At 34.4% G+C, this 17697-nt stretch overlaps 1 protein-coding gene across 1 annotated transcript in view; it reads right to left on the reverse strand.

Moving 5' to 3' along the window:
• THSD7B (thrombospondin type 1 domain containing 7B) overlaps window positions 1-17697 on the reverse strand; it is a 363632-nt gene that overhangs the window by 116741 nt on the left and 229194 nt on the right. The gene's annotated exons all lie outside the window — the stretch shown is intronic.

A 17697-nucleotide genomic window follows, 5' to 3' on the forward strand; every position in this document is an offset into this window, starting at 1 on the left:
TTTCCCAATCAACCCCCAAACTAAACACTAAGTTTGATTTTCAGTTTCTGTAGATGTATAATTGCATCTTTTGGACATAGGCAAAATAACTTGGCAAATTTAGTTCTGGTAATTTCTTGATGGTTTGCAAGTCTATTGCTGGGAAGAAATTCCATCATACATATTCATGCTTATAATAAGCTGGGGATTTTTTGTTTGTTTTTGCAAATGCTTGCCCCTACTTTTCACCAATTTTCTATGTTAGTAGTTGTGAAGAACTAAGGTGGGGAGCAGTACTACGATTGAGTAATGGTATTAGCATATACCAGAAGCCTGATTGGCAGTAAGTTTTACTAATCAGAATAACACTTGGTTATGGAAGTGACTGATGATGAATAAATTCTGATTATTTTTTACTAGATAATTTCTCACCTATAGACTTAAACTGTCAATTTGCTAGTGTCTATTAGTTAAACTTTGTAAAATATATGTATATTCTTGTTTTTCCATTGTATGCAAATTGAAAGAAAAAGATGTACCATTTTTCTGTTGTATGTTGGATTATGTAGGAAATGTTTGTGTACAATTCAAAAAAAGATGAAAAAGTTCCTGTGGATGTTTTGTGTAGTATCTTGGCATTTGTATTGATAGTTTGAAATTCACTTCCAAATAAATAAAACCCCCATGATGCTAAAAAAACAAAACAAAACAAAACAAAAAACTGATACAGACCTTTTTTGCTCTTCACAAAATAACAACAGAAGATGTTTCCTGACAAAAAGTGATAGTTTAAGGTCAACCTGTATCTGGCCTCCATTTTAGTAAACCTTATTTGGTTAGCCAAAGGAAAGATTGCTGATGATAAGATAGAGGTCACTTCTAACAAGAACAGATGGTACTACATGCAACATAAGTAATGAGGACCTTAAAATGTGTTACAGAATAATGAATGAACCCATTTACCTAAGTAGGCACATGTCTACAAACTTGGCTTTGATAATAAGTGAAAATATAAATACATGTGTGTTCAATCAACAACAGCCTTTCCTGGATATATAGTGATAACTAAGAGTTCCAGGAAACCATATTTTCTGGAAAAAAAAAATCTCAATCTTACAAAAGGAAAAAAAAATGAAGGAAATAATAAAAAACCTTGTACAACATTGTCCCTGGTTTATGCTCTGTGTTCAATAGGTATATATTGGCATAAATACTAAATGAATGAGTTCAGAAATATTCTCTGAATATGCATACCTAGACACAATCATGATGTTGGTATCACCTAAAGCTAAATCTTTTGCCCTTTTTGTCATTAATTTTTACAAGAATTTTAGCATTATGCATCAGTAATATACATATCTTGTAGCTGTAATCTAGTCCCTAGATTTGAGTGGTTCTGAAAAGCAAAAGTACAAATGAATTCACCATTTTTTAATATTTCTTACATTTATAAGAATTCAAAATTCCCACATTTCTGAATCCATTTCTGTTTTCTCTGAATATAGAATAGTAACCAGATGATATTACCCCACTTCTCTTCCCCAATTAAGGATGTCTCAGATTAAGAAAAACATAAGCTTCTAAAAGGATTGACATTATTTTCTTCTAATGACTGGTAATATTCAAGGTCTGCGCTCACCATGTATAACTAAAGACTGACCTTGCTGGCACAAGGGGCGATGTTCACAGTGACAACCTGATCTCCATGCCTTCTACACCTCTTGTGTTGCTGACATGTGTCATCTGGCATGTGCTGGACTCATGATTGGCTTATAATAATGCATACTGACTGAGCTCTAGGAAGTATAGAGTATATGGTTCTAGATCTGAGCTGGCTTCTTACTTGTGGAGGTCTGTTAAAATACTCCTCCTTAGCAGGAAATACACTCCTTTAGAGTGATGAAATGGCATCTGTAGAGCAATTTAGGAGATGGGCAGCATCAAGTACTTTACTTGTATTGGATTCCTGTCCTTCATTATTGGCTTCCTTGGTTGGGTTCTATTAAATTGATCATGTGGTCCTCTTCGGGGGTGGCTTCATTTCAGCGATGGGTGAAGTGATCCTTTATACTGTGTGAAAGATTATCTGTGGTCCTATGAGCAGGGCAGTATAAACGAAGCTGTGAGAAAGAGGTTTTATTTCAGGTTCCACCACTGATTTTCTGGCAACTCACTTACAGGACTCTTGGGGTCTGGTTTTCCTCTATGTAACCTGACATGAATACTTACCATTTTTCAAAAGAAGTGGAGCAGTGGTAAGTGAGTGTTAGGAACTTTGAGAGAGTTCACTGTAATAAGTAAAGTTTGTTTTGAGTAAGATTTGCATTGAGACATGGAGTCGAAATTTTGGAGCTGGGAGTAAACTATATGGCCATTGATTTCAATTGCTTCATTTACTTCATCAAAAATACTCCTGCATTCCCACATAGATTAGTCCTTGAATATTTACTAACACCACACCCTCAAAATTTGGGAGAAGTGACTGAAAGACACGGACACTTGCCTTGAAGTTTATGTTTCATAACCTCCATAGTCCCTGATAACATTGCTGAGAACAAGAGATGCCCAATCAGTAATAGCTAAGTTAGCAAAACAACCTGTCATTCCAAAAATATCTCTAGTGTTTCTCATAAAGATATAAGGAGGTATTCACAATTCCATATTCATGTCAATTTATGACATTTTTTTCTTGAGTATGAAACGATTCCTCCTAAAAATGAAGTCTTTAATGTTATAGCTGTGAAATGTAAAATGACCTATGCTGAAAGACAATTCAAGTCAAGCTGTTAACTATTTAACCACTTATTATTACAAGGTAGAGTATAAGGTATTGATGAAGAATAGAAAGAAAAGTATGAATATCATAAAAATGACTGCTCATTAAAGATAAATGTCATCTGTTAGCAAATATAGATTATACATATTTTTTTTTTTTTTTTTTGAGTTGGAGTCTCACTCTGTCGCCCAGACTGGAGTGCAGTGGCTGCTCCCGGCCACCGCAGCCTCGACCTGCTGGGCTCCGGCGATCCTTCCGCCTCAGCCTTCCGAGTAGCTGGAATTACAGGCATGCGCTACCACGCCCGGCTGATTTTTTGATTTATTGTAGAGATGAGGTCTCACTGCCCAGGTGGGTCTCAAACCCGCGGGCTCAGGCAATCCACTCACCTCAGCCTCCCAAGGCGTGGGATTACAGGCTGAGCCACCGAGCCCGGCTGATTATACATATTTTTAACAGCTAGAGTGAGATTTCTTGCATTTACCTTTTTTTCCAAGTATTAATTCAGTAGACATTTACTGATACTTTACTAGGTAAGACAGAGAATTTTCATTTGTATCTCCCTAATGATTAATCTTTAGCACTGATCAGTTGTAAGAGTTCTTTGTGGAATACTTCTACACTGTTGGTAGGAGTGTAAACTAGTACAGCCTCTGTGGAAATCAGTGTGGCGATTCCTAAAAGCTCTAAAAATCAATTTTCCATATGACCCCACAATCCCCCTACTGGGAATATACCCTGAAGAACTCAAATCACTTTATGAAAAAGACACCTGCACACGTATGTTTATCACAGCATTGTTCACAATAGCAAGATCCTGGAACCAACCATGCTGTCCACCAAAAGAGGATTGGATTAAAAAAATGTGGTATATATACACAATGAAACATTATGCAGCCATAAAAAAGAACAAAATCATGAATTTTACAGTGACCTGGATGGAATTAGAGTTTATAATACTGAGTGATCTCTCACAGAAACAAAGATCTGAGCATCACATGCTCTCACTCATAAGTGGACCTTGAACAACTACTGTAATACTATAAGAAAAGGATTGACGGTGGTGGGAAACTATGGGGGTGGGGGAGGGAGGGGAAGGGAGGTGGGATTAACGGTAGTCAATATCTGTCTGGGGATAGGCAGACACCCCTTATCAACAAGGGTGCCTGAACAAAATGTATTTGTATACCTAACCCTTAACTGTATCCCACAATTTTAAAATAAAAAATAAATATTAAAATTAAAAAAAGAGTTATTTGTTTATCCCCATTCTAGACCCTTGTCAGATATATGATTTGTTAATATTTTCTCTGATTCTTTGGGTTGTTTTCCTACTTTATTGATGGTGTTCCTTTGAAGTATAAAGTTTTTTTTAATATTGATGACATCCAATTTATCTGTTTTCTCTTTAATTACTTAAGATTTAGGTGTCCATCACCTAACCCAAGATCATAAAGATTTATACCAATGTTTTCTTCTATGAGTTTTATAGTTTTAGCTCTTACATTTTAATCTTTGATTTATTTTAAATAATTTCTTTATATGATGTAAGGAAGTGGTAGAGATTCATTCTTTGCATGTGGACATCCACTTGTTTAAGCACTATTTGTTAGATATTTAGTCTTTGTCATTGAATTGCCTTGGCATCTATATTAGGTTGAGCAAGGGTTCCACAAAGATACCCACATCCTAGTATTTAGAATCAGTGAATGTTACCTTATATAGCAAAAAGAAGACTTTGCATATATAGTCAAGGGTCTGTTTAAAAGATTACCTTGTACTATTCAGGTGGGCCAAAATTGAGAGTTATTATAAGGAGATCATAGAATTGAGAGTTATTATAAGGAGATCATAGAAAGGTCAAATACACAAGAAGGGGATGTGAAAATGAAGCAGAGATTTTAGTGGTGTGACCATGGATACTGGCAACCTCTAGAAGTTAGAAGACACATGGAATAGATTCTCTCTCTGGAGCTTCCATAAGAAAGCTGTCCTGCCACCACCTTGACTTTAGCTCTGAGAAATTTATTTTGGAATTTTTACCTCTAGAACTGCAAGATAATACATTTGCACTGTTTTAAACCACTAAACTTGTCACAATATGTTACAGTAGCAATAAGAAACTAACACAGCACTACTGTCAAAAATTCAGTTGATTAGAAATGTACAGGTTTATTTCCAGGCTCTCAGTTCTATTTCGTTGAGTTATAGATTCACTCTTACATCAGTAAAACACAGTTGTGATTATTGCAGCTCTGCAACCCCTCCAAGTTCTTTTTCTGTTTTGAAAGTAGGATTTATTGAGAAGACAGAAAAGTTCCCACAGTGGGAGGGGACATGAAGGGGTAGCCCCCAGGTTCTTTTTCAACACTGATTTGGCTATTCTGTTTCTCTTGCACACTTTTTATAATGTCAAGGCTTTTAAGTTTATTGAGACTGTTATATATTCTAACATATGGTCTATCCTGAAGAATATTCCGTATACAATTGAAAGAGTGTTTATTCTGCTTTTGTTGGGTAGAGAGTTCTGCACTTATGCAGTTACTGTTACCTTTAGTTTTTCTGGAACTCTTTGTTCTCTTTATGTAGATTTGAATTACTATCTAGTGTCCTTTCATTTCAACCCAAAGGACTCTCTTTAGGTATTAAGTGTAGGTCTGGTTTCTGATCAAAACTCAGCTATTAATCATGATGTTGATATTCATTTAAATAAAATAAGTCACTTCTTTTTGCTGCTTTCAAAATTTTGTGTGTTTGGCTGTGATCATTTTTATTATAATCTGTCTATGTGGAAATCTCTCTGAGTTTATCTTACATGGAGTTTGTTAAACTTTTAAATATATGGAGTAATGCTTTTAATCTAATTTAGGAGGTTTTGGTACTCATTTCTTCAAAATTCTTTTTTGTCACTTTCTGTCTCTACTCTTTTTTTCCTGGGATTCTCATTATTGAATGTTTATATGTTTGATAGTGTCTTCTAGCTATCTGCGTCTCCACTATTTTTTCTTTCTTTTTAAAAAAATCTGTTCCTCAGATTAGAAAATCTCAACTGGCATATATTCCAGTTCACTGATTCTTTTTTTAGTTATTCTGTTTCCTTTATATACCTTGTATGATTTAAAGGTTTTTAAGTTTATTGAGATTGTTATATAGTCTAACATATGGTCTATCCTGGAGAATATTCCATGTGCAACTGTCTGCCCAAATCTGCTGCTTAGACGCTAAAATGAATTTTTCATTTCTATTTTTCCATTTTTTACCTAGAGAATATCTATTTGACTCTTTTTTATAATTTCTATTTGATTGTTAATATCTCCATTTTGTTTGACATCATTCTCATATTTTAGTTTTTTAGATACATTTTCTTTAAGTGCTTGGGACATATTTAAAATAACTGATTCAAAATCTTTGTCTTATAGTTAAACAGGAAAAATAAGTTCTCCACCACTGTAGGATGGCTTTAATTAATAATAATGTGTAGTTTCAAACAGGAAATTGAATATTTCTAACACAAAGAAATAACAAATGTTTGAGATGATGAATATGCTAATTACCCTGATTTGATCACTATCCATTATATGTACCAAATATCACTGTGTACCCCTGTGAATATAAACAATTGCTATTAGTCAATTAAAAAGTCATTGTCTCATTAAGTCCAACATCTCAGCTTCCTCAGAGACAGTTTCTATTGACTGTTTGCTGTATATTGCCATACTTTATGTTTCTTTGCATGTCTCATAATTTTTTGTTAAAGAGGAGACATTTAAAATAATATGGTATAGCAACTTTGGAAACTAGTGTTTGTTGTTGTTGCTATTTGTGATTGCTGTTGTTTATTTGGTTATGTTTCTGAAATAATTCTGTGATGTAAATGTTGTTTGTCATGTCTGATTATGTTTCTATCTAATAATCTGACAAAGAGTCCCCTTAATGCCTGGGATTAATAAGTTTAGAGTCTTTGCTGAAGGGCTATATGTGTATGTTGTGGCACACATTCAACATCTAGACAAGCTATTTACAACTTTGCTTTGTCTTCATTTTTTTCTTACACAAAATCTCAAGGTTAGCTTGAGATGAGAGCTTAAAGTCTTGTCAGGTTTCCCTGAATATGTGCACAGCTGTATACATGTGCTTGCTCTTTTAATTCCCAAGAATATCTCAGAGTTTTGCAAAACCCCTACGGACATCTCATTCTCTAGCTTTTCCTTTTATGCTTGTTGTAGATCTATTGTTTACTCCAACTTTTACCTATAATCTCAGGTAGCCACAAGTTAAATAACTGCTTCTGACTGTTTTAGACTAATGTTCCCAGGGAAATAGAGGTTCATACTGGATCAGTTCTGTTTCCAAACAATGATAAACCTGTGAGTAGGGTCTTCCAGGGAACCACTAGTTCAAATAATGACTATTCTTCAAAAACAGAACTTTAAAGAAGCTCCAACCCTGGTCAGACCTCTCTACTGGCTTCCAGAATGCTGGGTTTTGTTGATTTGTTTCACTACCAGGCTTCTTTCAAGGGTACTCTGGAGCTGAATTTGATGACATAAAAACAGAGAAGGTTAAAATGTAATAAAACTCTCTGTTCTTATGAAGATGCAGTCATTTTTCCTGAATAGATGCTTTCCAGATTGCTGCATGCCTTTGATTAACTTCCAGAATTCTAAGAAACCTGATTTTGACAAGTTTTGCCAAGTGTTCTTGCTGCTTTTATGCAGGAGAAAATTTTAGAAGATCTTTTCTCCACTTTTTTTCTGACATTGTCCATTTCTTTAAATCAAGTTTTATTGAGACACACCCATGCTTATTCATATAGGTCCTGTCTAAAGCTTTTGTGGTACTCTTGTAAAACTGAGCTGAGCTAAGTAGTTGCAACAAGACCTTACTACCTGCAAAGTCATATTTGTTGACCCCTTGTCTATATCTCACAGTTCATTTTACATAAGACACTATAAACTATATTAAACTTTTAATTATTTTAGTCTTTACATTGTATAACCAGGTTTTAGATAACAATTTCAAATGTGATCCTTTTTAGTGTAAAGTTAAATAAAAATAAGATATACTAATCAATAAAATGAAGCATTGGTTATTCAGAAAGAAATACATTATAAATTGGGAAGAGAGTCCACCATCTTCAACTTAAAAAGAAAAAAAAGCATCAGTAAGCTAAAACAATTCACCAAGTTGCATGTGTCATGCAATATGATCTATAACCTTCCTAGCACAAAGTCATTATTCCTACTCAGAGAAAAATGCTTCTATAGGACTCTAAGTATTCACTTTGACAAATTATTATAACAATCTTGGAAATTAAAAATGAGAATGTGAAATGAGTCCTTAATTTTAGCAAATTCATCTTCTGTATAAGCTGCTTGTGCACGACCAGAGCATGAAATGAGAGACAACCCCAAGAATGTCATACCATGTGACCAGAAAAAGCCAACCTGAACATTTAGATGAAGCTTAGACATAACAGAAGGTATGATATTAGAGAATCCATGGATTTGAAAGTCTGCTACCTAGCTGCCAAACTGTACAAGGCAGAGTAAGTCTAGAATCATACATTTTATACCCTCTCCAGTGCATGATCTTCAAACGACCTAGCCATTTGATTTTCTCTTCTTAGTTTGTGTAAATTCCTGCATGTGGAAACAAACAAACAAAAAAACTGAATTCTCCTATGACTGACAAACTCACTTTGACTGTACTTAGCTCCTGGCCCCTAAGGCATAATAAACATCACTCCAGTCTATTACACATGTAGTCTATGAAAACATTACTGATGTTTTTATTTTTTATATGACCAGCAGTATTTCAGACAAGAATTGGGGTGGACAGAAATAGCATGTGGATTTATTAAAACTATAAAAATAAAGAACTTGAGATTTATATGAGATATTGATGTAACCTTGAAAGTAGATTAATGCCTTTAAACAACAGAGAGAGAATGAGAGAGAGAGAGAGGGAGAGAGAGAGAAAGAAAGGGAGAGAAACACCACAAAAATTTTCAACTTTCTGAATGCTATTTACTAAGAATTTGGTGATCCTAGCATCAGCATCCAGATAAAAAGCTATGTGTGAAATTCTCAACACTCTTCAGAGCTATATTGACTATGCCAAAGCCAGTTAATACATTCTACAAGTACAGAAACTATTGAATATATCAGAAATCTTTTCAGAGCCTAGTATATTATGCTGATTCTGAAATCTCAGAGCATTGTTTTGTTCTTATCATAAAATAAGCCAGGTGTGGCAAGTTTAAGCAGATATAAATCAATTTTCTGGGTTTCGGAGACAGTCGTTTTACTGAAGTAAAGGAATTCATTCAACAGCAACATATGAGAAACTAACTCTTCTATGGTAGGATTTTTTGCTTCCATGTGTGAACAATGTTTTGATCAGAATTTACAAAGAGAAAAAAAGCTGATTTGTGAGGGAAAACATCAAAGCTTCTTTTCACTAAATGAAAACAGTAAAGATCAAAACAGATGGCAACACCAACCTGAGCCTTTGTAGAAGTCCATGTTAGCAGTGCATGATAAGCAAAAGGGAAAGAAAATTATAAATGCATTAGTTGAGCTGCTAATATAATGCAAAATTGAAAAAAAAAAAAGTAGAAATCCTTTCCCGTGGCTATTCAAAATTAATGGCTACTTTTTAGCTGGTATTTGAATGTAACCCTCCCAGTTCTCAAGCAAAATACTCCCTCCTAGTGGATATCAAACACACAACTTTTTGGGAATAGAGAACACATGGATCTGAGAAGGCTGAGTAGGTTTTTTCTAGCTGTTCTCTGGCTATGAAAATGGATTCCTAAGATCAAGTGCTTAAAGAAATGAAATGCATTGTTGAAGTTTAACTCTAACTACCTAAGAAGTAATCACAGTTTATCAGTCACAGTTTATCAATCATGGCAAAAGGCCTAATAATTGCTATTTTTCAAGGTTACAGCATATATAGACCAGACTAATTCTGAGGGTACAGATTTCAGGACACCTGTCCTTACTGGTACCCTCTTGTCTAACCTTACCACAACTTCAATTTTGAACTTACTTGAGTGATACTTAAATTATTGTCATCTGTAAAATAAGACTGTAAACTCCCTTAGGGCAAGGCTAGGATTAGTCTAAATATTTAGTCCAATGCCTGGTACAAAGTAGATATTGCCACAATATTTGTAGAAAGTCTGAAGGCAATATAAACTACAAATAATTAGATGTGCCTGAAAAATTATAACATGAATATAAAATTCATTTTCAAATGAATTCAAGTTTTACAATTCTATGTAATAGACCAGAAATCTTAATTAACGGAATAATAATTTCAAAGAAACTATGTTGATTAAGTCAATTACATATCCATATACTTGACATCTTGTGAATCTTTTTTTTCTTTAGTTCAAAAATTATTTATTTTTCTACCCCAATTTTGATATCATTAAGTACACCCCTGATTTCTTGAGAAGTATTAGTTCTATGAATCTTTGCATATCAGGTAAGGTGAGGAGTGATCAAGGAGTTTGAATTGTTGAAGGTTTCTCTCTATTATTTCTTTTGAAATTTAATTTAATTACTTATTTTTTTATTTTGAAGATGTGGGGTATAATTCAGGGTTAGGTACACAAGTGGTCATTGTACAGGTAAAGTTTGGGCCTCCCCTTGGTACCCACTTCGCCTGATTTGAGATTAGGTCTTAAACACATTTGAATCAACCCATCATCACCATAATCTAAAAATGATGGTTGTTTACAACCAGAAGTTATTGAACCTATATGGTTTCACAAACTCAGCAGACAGTCAAACTTACTATCACTATTTCAAACATATTAGTAAAATGGATAATTTGCCAGTCATACATTATATAGGCTAATCAAAAGAACACCTTTGACTTTAGATAGAGGTATCAAGACATTAAAAATGTTTAATGATAAGACACTCAAGAAAATTCCTGATGTGAGGAAAATGTCTGCTTATGATATCTGGAAGACTATATTATCTCAGAGTTCAAGGGTCAATTAACAATGTCCACATAATTATTTTATTGCACACTGGTATTATATGAATAGAAATGATTTACAAGGGGGGGCCCACAAAAACCAGAATTATCTTTTTGAAGGACAGGCCTCTTGTAATACACGCGGAATGTGTTCCTCTGGACCAAATGGTCAACCAAAGTTTTTATCTGGAAGTTTTGAGGAGGTTACATCAGGATTTGCACAAGAAGCATCCTGAGTTATGACAAATAGGTGACTGGTTCTTTCACCATGACAATGCATCTGCCCACACCACGCTAAGTGTTCAGCAGTTTTGACCCTACCTTCCCTATTTACCTGATCTCACCTTGACTTTTTTTTTGTTTCCCTGGATGAAAAAGTCCTCAAAGGGAAGCATTTTGCCGATGTGGAAGAGGTGAAACAAAAAATGACAGAAACAAAAAAACTGAAGAGGTCAAAAACTGTTCTGAGCAGTGAAAAAGGCATCTGGATAGGTATATTGCATCAAACAGAGAGTACTTTGAATGTGACTGAAGTTTAAACAGGCAAGAATAAATTCCATTTGGGGGGGGTCCCTCTTTGTAAGTGCCATCTTAATATTACTTACTACAAAATCTTGATGATGCCTGCCCATGAATTGGAAATAAGATCAATGACTATAGACACTGAGGTGTATCACTTGTTTCACTCCTGTTTCTGTGTGGACGACCCATTTTTTTTTTTTTTGCTTGTCCAGAATATCAAATTAGTAGGGTTCTAGGAATGCTACTCTCTTGTTGGAGAGTCACTAAAATTATTCAATTTATTTCATTGCATGGCTACAGAAAATACGTGCTGGGTAAATAACAAATGAATTATTAACATTAAAGACCAAAAATTCTCTCACTGAATAATAATGAGTAACTTCTGGATATGGATGGTTCAAATAAATAAAAGCAATCCAAAACACCTCTTTGTCATTTCTCAGGACACATACTGCAGAAGTATTAATCATATTAGATGTGGGAATTTGAATGTATTATGATATACCAAGTTGTTTTACCGAAACTACATATATCAATTTCCCTTTTTGTCTTAAACAATCTTGGTATCATAATTATTTAATCTCTGGTTAAACATATATAAATTCTGAGTAAGATCAGTCCTTTATTGTTCTTGCTCAAAATTCTTTCAGGTGTTTTTACCACTTTTACCTCTATATGCAGCCTTAATCTTTCTCCTTGGCTTTAAACTGCTGTTGGTTACTTCTACTTTAAAATACTGCTTTTATGTCAACTTTAAAGTACATAAAAAGAAACTGGTTAATTTCCACACTGGGGCAACTCCATTTTCATATATCTGGATACTATACTTTAATCTCAGTTCAAATCTCATATTTTTTAACCCTAAATTTTCCCAAATCTATGCTTCCGCAGTCTCCTGAGTTTCTGAGACTCAGCAGATAATACCACAGATTTGGCTTTTTATACATATGTTCTACCTCGCTAAATGACTTCTGAGTGTGTTTTGAGACTGGGATCCATAGCATATGCATCATCAGACAAGCTCAAACCAAATCACTCTCCTACTCAAAATGCTGCAGGGGCTCTCATCACACTTAGAATCATACTCATGCCGGGCTCGGTGGCTCAGCCTGTAATCCTAGCACTTTGGGAGGCTGAGGTGAGTGGATTGCCTGAGCCTGCGGGGTTGAGACCCGCCTGGGCAACTTGGCGAGACCTCATCTCTACAATAAATCAAAAATTAGCTGGGCGTGGTAGCGCACACCTGTAGTTCCAGTTACTTGGAAGGCTGAGGTGGAAGATCACTGGAGTCCAGCAGGTGGAGGCTGTGGTGGCCAGGAGCGTGCCACTGCACTCTAGTCTGGGTGACAAATTAGACTCCAACTCAAAAAAAAAAAAAACAAAACAACAAAAAATGAATCATACCCATGATTTCTGTCCTCATGGCCTACTGAACACCTAAATAATCCAGCTCTTGTCTATTTCTCTAAAATTATTTCCAATACTCTCCCTAAACCTTATCCACTCTGCCATACCAGCCTTCTTAATGTTTTTCAGCCATGACAAGCCTGTATCACAGTTTTTCGCTTCCATCTGGAATATTCTTTCTTTAGACCTATACAGCATTCCTTTCACATCACCATCACTGGCTATGCTCTGATGTCATCATCTCAGAGAAATCGTCTCTGGTCGTTCTATTCTCCAGTCCATTATTACTCATCATTATCTGCAACTATTTATTTGTATTTTTACTTCTTTGCAATCTTTTTCCTTCACTAGAATATAAGCGTCATTGAAGCAGAGTTAATGTTTTGCTCTCAGTTGTATTCTAGCAGATAGCACACATAGGATACAAAAAACACTTGCTTGTTCCATGGATAATATCCTTTTTAAAATTTAGGCATCTGGTAGAAAGTCATAAGTAAGAACTATGAGATTTGTTAACTACAGAATAAGAAAATTTGGTAAAAAGATACTATGAAGCTATATCGTATTACATGGAGTCTATGTGGTAATTATATTTAAAGAAATAGAAATTTGAGTTCCACTTCCATATAATCCAGTTTCTTCATCACTGAAATTAACTATCACTGATAGTTAAAACAAATAATAATTAAGGTAGCTTACTAGGAACTATTAACTCCTTTGCATTTTTTTCATGTGTTCTCCAGCATTTATCTCTACTACACTTCCACAAACAATAAATTTTCAGCTAAGTGTATTAACATGAATGGACAGAAATAGTACAGACTTACATAAATAATAAATATTTATCTAGGACAATATGAAACCCAAATCTTAATTGTGAATGAAAATAACCAAGGTATCAAGTTTTACAGTTTAAAAATATGTCGAGCAACCCCTTCATGTCTCATCCCACCGTGGAAACTTTTCTGTTCTCTCAATAAATCCTGCTTTCTCACTTAAAAACAACAACAACAACAAATATATATCTCCACAGCAATATCTGTATTCACAACTTTTGAAGTATCAAATACCATAAAGTTAAATACAATGCTAAATAATATTTGAAGCACGGCTTAGGAAAAATGGAAAAAATAGGGATTAAAAAAAAATGGATATCATGACATATATAGTCATTCTAACTATTTAATATGCACTGACTTGAACAGATATGTCATTCAATGGCTTTCATGTGAATGCTATGTGATATGACCATAAGAAATATGCTTTTCAGCTCCTTGTTTGAGAACCACACTTAGAGATGTTAATGATACGAGGGAGGACCCCCAAAAAACCGAAATTATCTTTTCGAGGGTAGGACCCTTGTAGTACAGACTTCCCTTGCTGAGCGTTCTAGGAATCCGTTGACATCAATGTACCAGCTAATATTTTTGTGAGAGGCTACATTTGCCTTCAGTGAAATTTTTTTTGGAGATTCTTTCATATGTTTGCCCATTTCATGATAGGTGATTTACGAGGACACCTGCCCAACCTTGCTTAGTGTTTGGTAGTTTTTGACCCAAAACAGCATGTTCCCTATGCTCTACCCTCCCTATTCATCTGCTCTCACCCCAAGCAATGTTTGTTGTTTCCCCAGATGAAAAAGCCCTCGAAGGGAAATGCTTTGCCGATGTGGAAGAAGTGAAACAAAAAATAGCAGAAGCACTAAAACAATCCAAGTTGATGAGTTCAAAAACTGTTTTGAGCAGTGAAAAAAGCATCTCTATGTGTGTATTGCATCAAGTGGAGAGTATTTGAAGATGACTTAAGTTGAAACATGTAAGAATAATTGCACAATTTTTTATAAATAAAGTCTGGGTATTTGGGGGTCCCCCTTCATATATTTATTACTCATAGTTCTAGGTATCTATTTTGACATATCTTAAAATGTGGGGTAAAAAAGAAAACTTATATTGATAGTATATATTTTAATATTAGGTGCATTAAACTTTCCAAGTTAAACATTTATTTTGTGTTTAGTGCACTTAAGTAAAAATGAATTAGATATCACATACATTTTACAATTAAAGACACATAGAAAAAGTTGAACAATACAGACACAACTCAAGCACACTTCCTTTTTCCTTAGAGAACCTGTATTTTGCTGTCTCTTCAGAGAGCAAAAGGGGGGAAAAAATGCAGTGCCCAGGAATCTCATCAATGATATTTTCTGAGAGGAACTTACTAGATGATCATAAAATTCTAACTTTTGCTAACAGTAACTCAAAAGGGATAAATATACTGTTTACTAGCCATCAACAATTCTAAAAATAGATGTACCGTTGTTAGAACTCTGATTCTCATTAATCTGCTTAATCCCTCCATAAATAACTAAGAAGGCAGAAAAAAGATGACGAAATACAGGGTCTATTTTATGGTACTAAAATGAAAAAGAAATGGAAGAATAACTTGAATCAAAGTAAAAGGGGAAATGGAAAGATTAGGAAAACAGTCAGTGCTTCAAACACTGGGAAATCAAAGTCGGAAGAAAAGGCGCTCCTTTCCCAAACATCATTAAGGGTGTGTGTGGGCCAGGTGCAGTGGCTCAGTCTGTCATCCCAGCTCTTTGGGAGGCCGAGGTCAGAGGATTGTCTGAGTTTGGGGGTTTGAGACCAGCCTGGGCAACTTGGTGAGACTTCGTCTCTACAGTAAATCAAAAAATTAGCTGGGTGTGGTGGTGTGTTTCTATAGTTCCAGTTACTTGGAAAGCTTAGGTGGAAGGATTGCCTAAGCCCAGCAGATCGAGGCTGCGGTGGCTGTGAACATGTCACTGCACCCCAACCTAGAAGAGTGAGACTCCAACTGAAAAAAAAAAAAGAGTGTGTATGTGTGTGCTTGTGCATGTGCACATATCTTGCATAGGCAGAATTATTTAATATACAATTTTTAAAAGATTGTTAGAAGAAATAAGAGTCACACTGGAGAGAGATAGCTCCTAAGACTGTAGTTGCCAAATTGCTTAGTCAAAGTTTTTATTGTACTTCCATGTAATAAGAGAGGGAATCAGTCAAGCAGGCAAACAAACAATATTTTTAGTGGCAAATTGCTGATTTCAAGAATCCTTTTAATCATGCAACTTGCTGAATTCTTAACAACCTCTAGAAAGCCCAGTGGCAGCCCAAGCTAAGAGCTCACAGGCTATGACTACATTAAGACAAATATTATAATCTATTTAGGGAATCATTATTTTCTTATTTTACAGAGCTATTTATAACATTTACAACACAATGCTTTGCATATCATTGGACTAGGCCACTAAACAAAGCCTTTGTAAGAGTGAAAAGGCTTAAACAAAAAAATAAGACTTAAAACAAAAAAAAAAATGAAAAGGCTTAAAACAACAAAACAATAACAATAAATGTTCCAGCTGGTTTGCTAACTTCTTGCTATATATTAAAATCCTTTTTTTTTTTTTTTTTATAAGTACGGTACTGAGATGAAGGGGAAGTAATGGAGTTATTGGATTTAGGTAAGTTTGAAACTAATAAAATAACATAATAAAGAAGTTGTCTCTGGAGAGATAGGAATAACAGGTTTTATACTGTATTCTACTTATTTTCTAAGGTACAAAATTCTAGACAGGCAATATTATACAGAACTAGAACATTCCTAATAATAGAAGACTGAGTCAGAAAGGATTTATTCTGAATAAATTAATTTAGCAATAGGGAATCATTTATAACCAAAAATAATTTGGTGACAAATTAAAACAAATATACTTTGACTTCTCTAATATTTCATTATGCATATCTGTGTCATTATGTATTTATATATAAATAATGTTATATATGATATCACATAATATATATTGATATGCATATACATAAACAGATATAAATATATAGTATGTATATATATGCATATGTGTCTGTATATATACATCTTTACATATTCTTTGCTCATATAAAATATATATTTGACTGAATAACTGTGAGTTTGATCTGTATGGTCACTTGTTTTCAATCAGAAAATTTCTAAACTATTCATTATTAAAAACCCACAAGTGGGATCATAAAATCGTGCAGATAATAATAGAGACAGAACAAGAAAGAGAAACAAAGATGCAAAGAGACAGCCAACTGTATTCTGTATCTTGAGACAAACTGTGAGGGACACAAACAACATGTTTTGTCTCTATTCCATAACCAAGCAGTTTAATTGTTTGTAGCAAATCATTTAATTTCTTGCACTCTCTAATAAGGAAATCTTATCTCAGAGATCTTATTTTTTCCCTAAGGGCTGTGATCCCATCAAATTAAATCTAAATTAAATGTGTTTTGTAGACATTTAATAAGTTACAAAACACACAGAAACAGAATAATCCAGAATAATTTTTTTCTCAATCTAAAAGATTTGCCTTTTTCATAATAAGATTAGCTCCAGTTTCTTCAATGATTACTAATACCAAAGATCAAAAAAAACTCCTGCCTTAGAAGCTGAGCCAGTAAAAGCTGTATGTATTTAGTAAAACATCCTCTATTGGCATTTGATATATAGAAGAACTAGCATAATACATGATCAAGATGGCTCTAGTGAATTCCCAAGATTCAGATTAAAAATGGTCCTAAAGTAATTGCAAGGCTTGTTCATTCATTCCCCAAACATTTATTGAACTCCTACTGTGTTCTTAATATTATGCTAAGCAATTAACTTGGTAAATCAGAACTCCCCAGTTCTTTAAAGATTCAACTTTAAAAACAAGTTACAATGTGCCACTTTTTCTTTCAAGTACCCCATACTCTATCAAATACACTCTCTCTGTTTATTTTATAGAAGTCCAATTATGTCTATTTGACTATGAGCCCTAAACTGGGGCTCATTCCTCCTCTGGGAAATATACTGCTTGATATTCTGTGAGCAGAACACTATAGCTCACCCGAAGTCTCCATGTCACTCCAAGAAGACACTTTATCTACTAAGCATTTAAAACTCTGCTGAATTAAGCATAAGATATTAGGTAGTAGTATAAAGCACATGAG

Source organism: Carlito syrichta, unplaced genomic scaffold, assembly GCF_000164805.1.
Source record: "Carlito syrichta isolate Samal-C Ts95f unplaced genomic scaffold, Tarsius_syrichta-2.0.1 Scaffold316472, whole genome shotgun sequence".
Classification (NCBI taxonomy): Eukaryota; Metazoa; Chordata; class Mammalia; order Primates; family Tarsiidae; genus Carlito; species Carlito syrichta.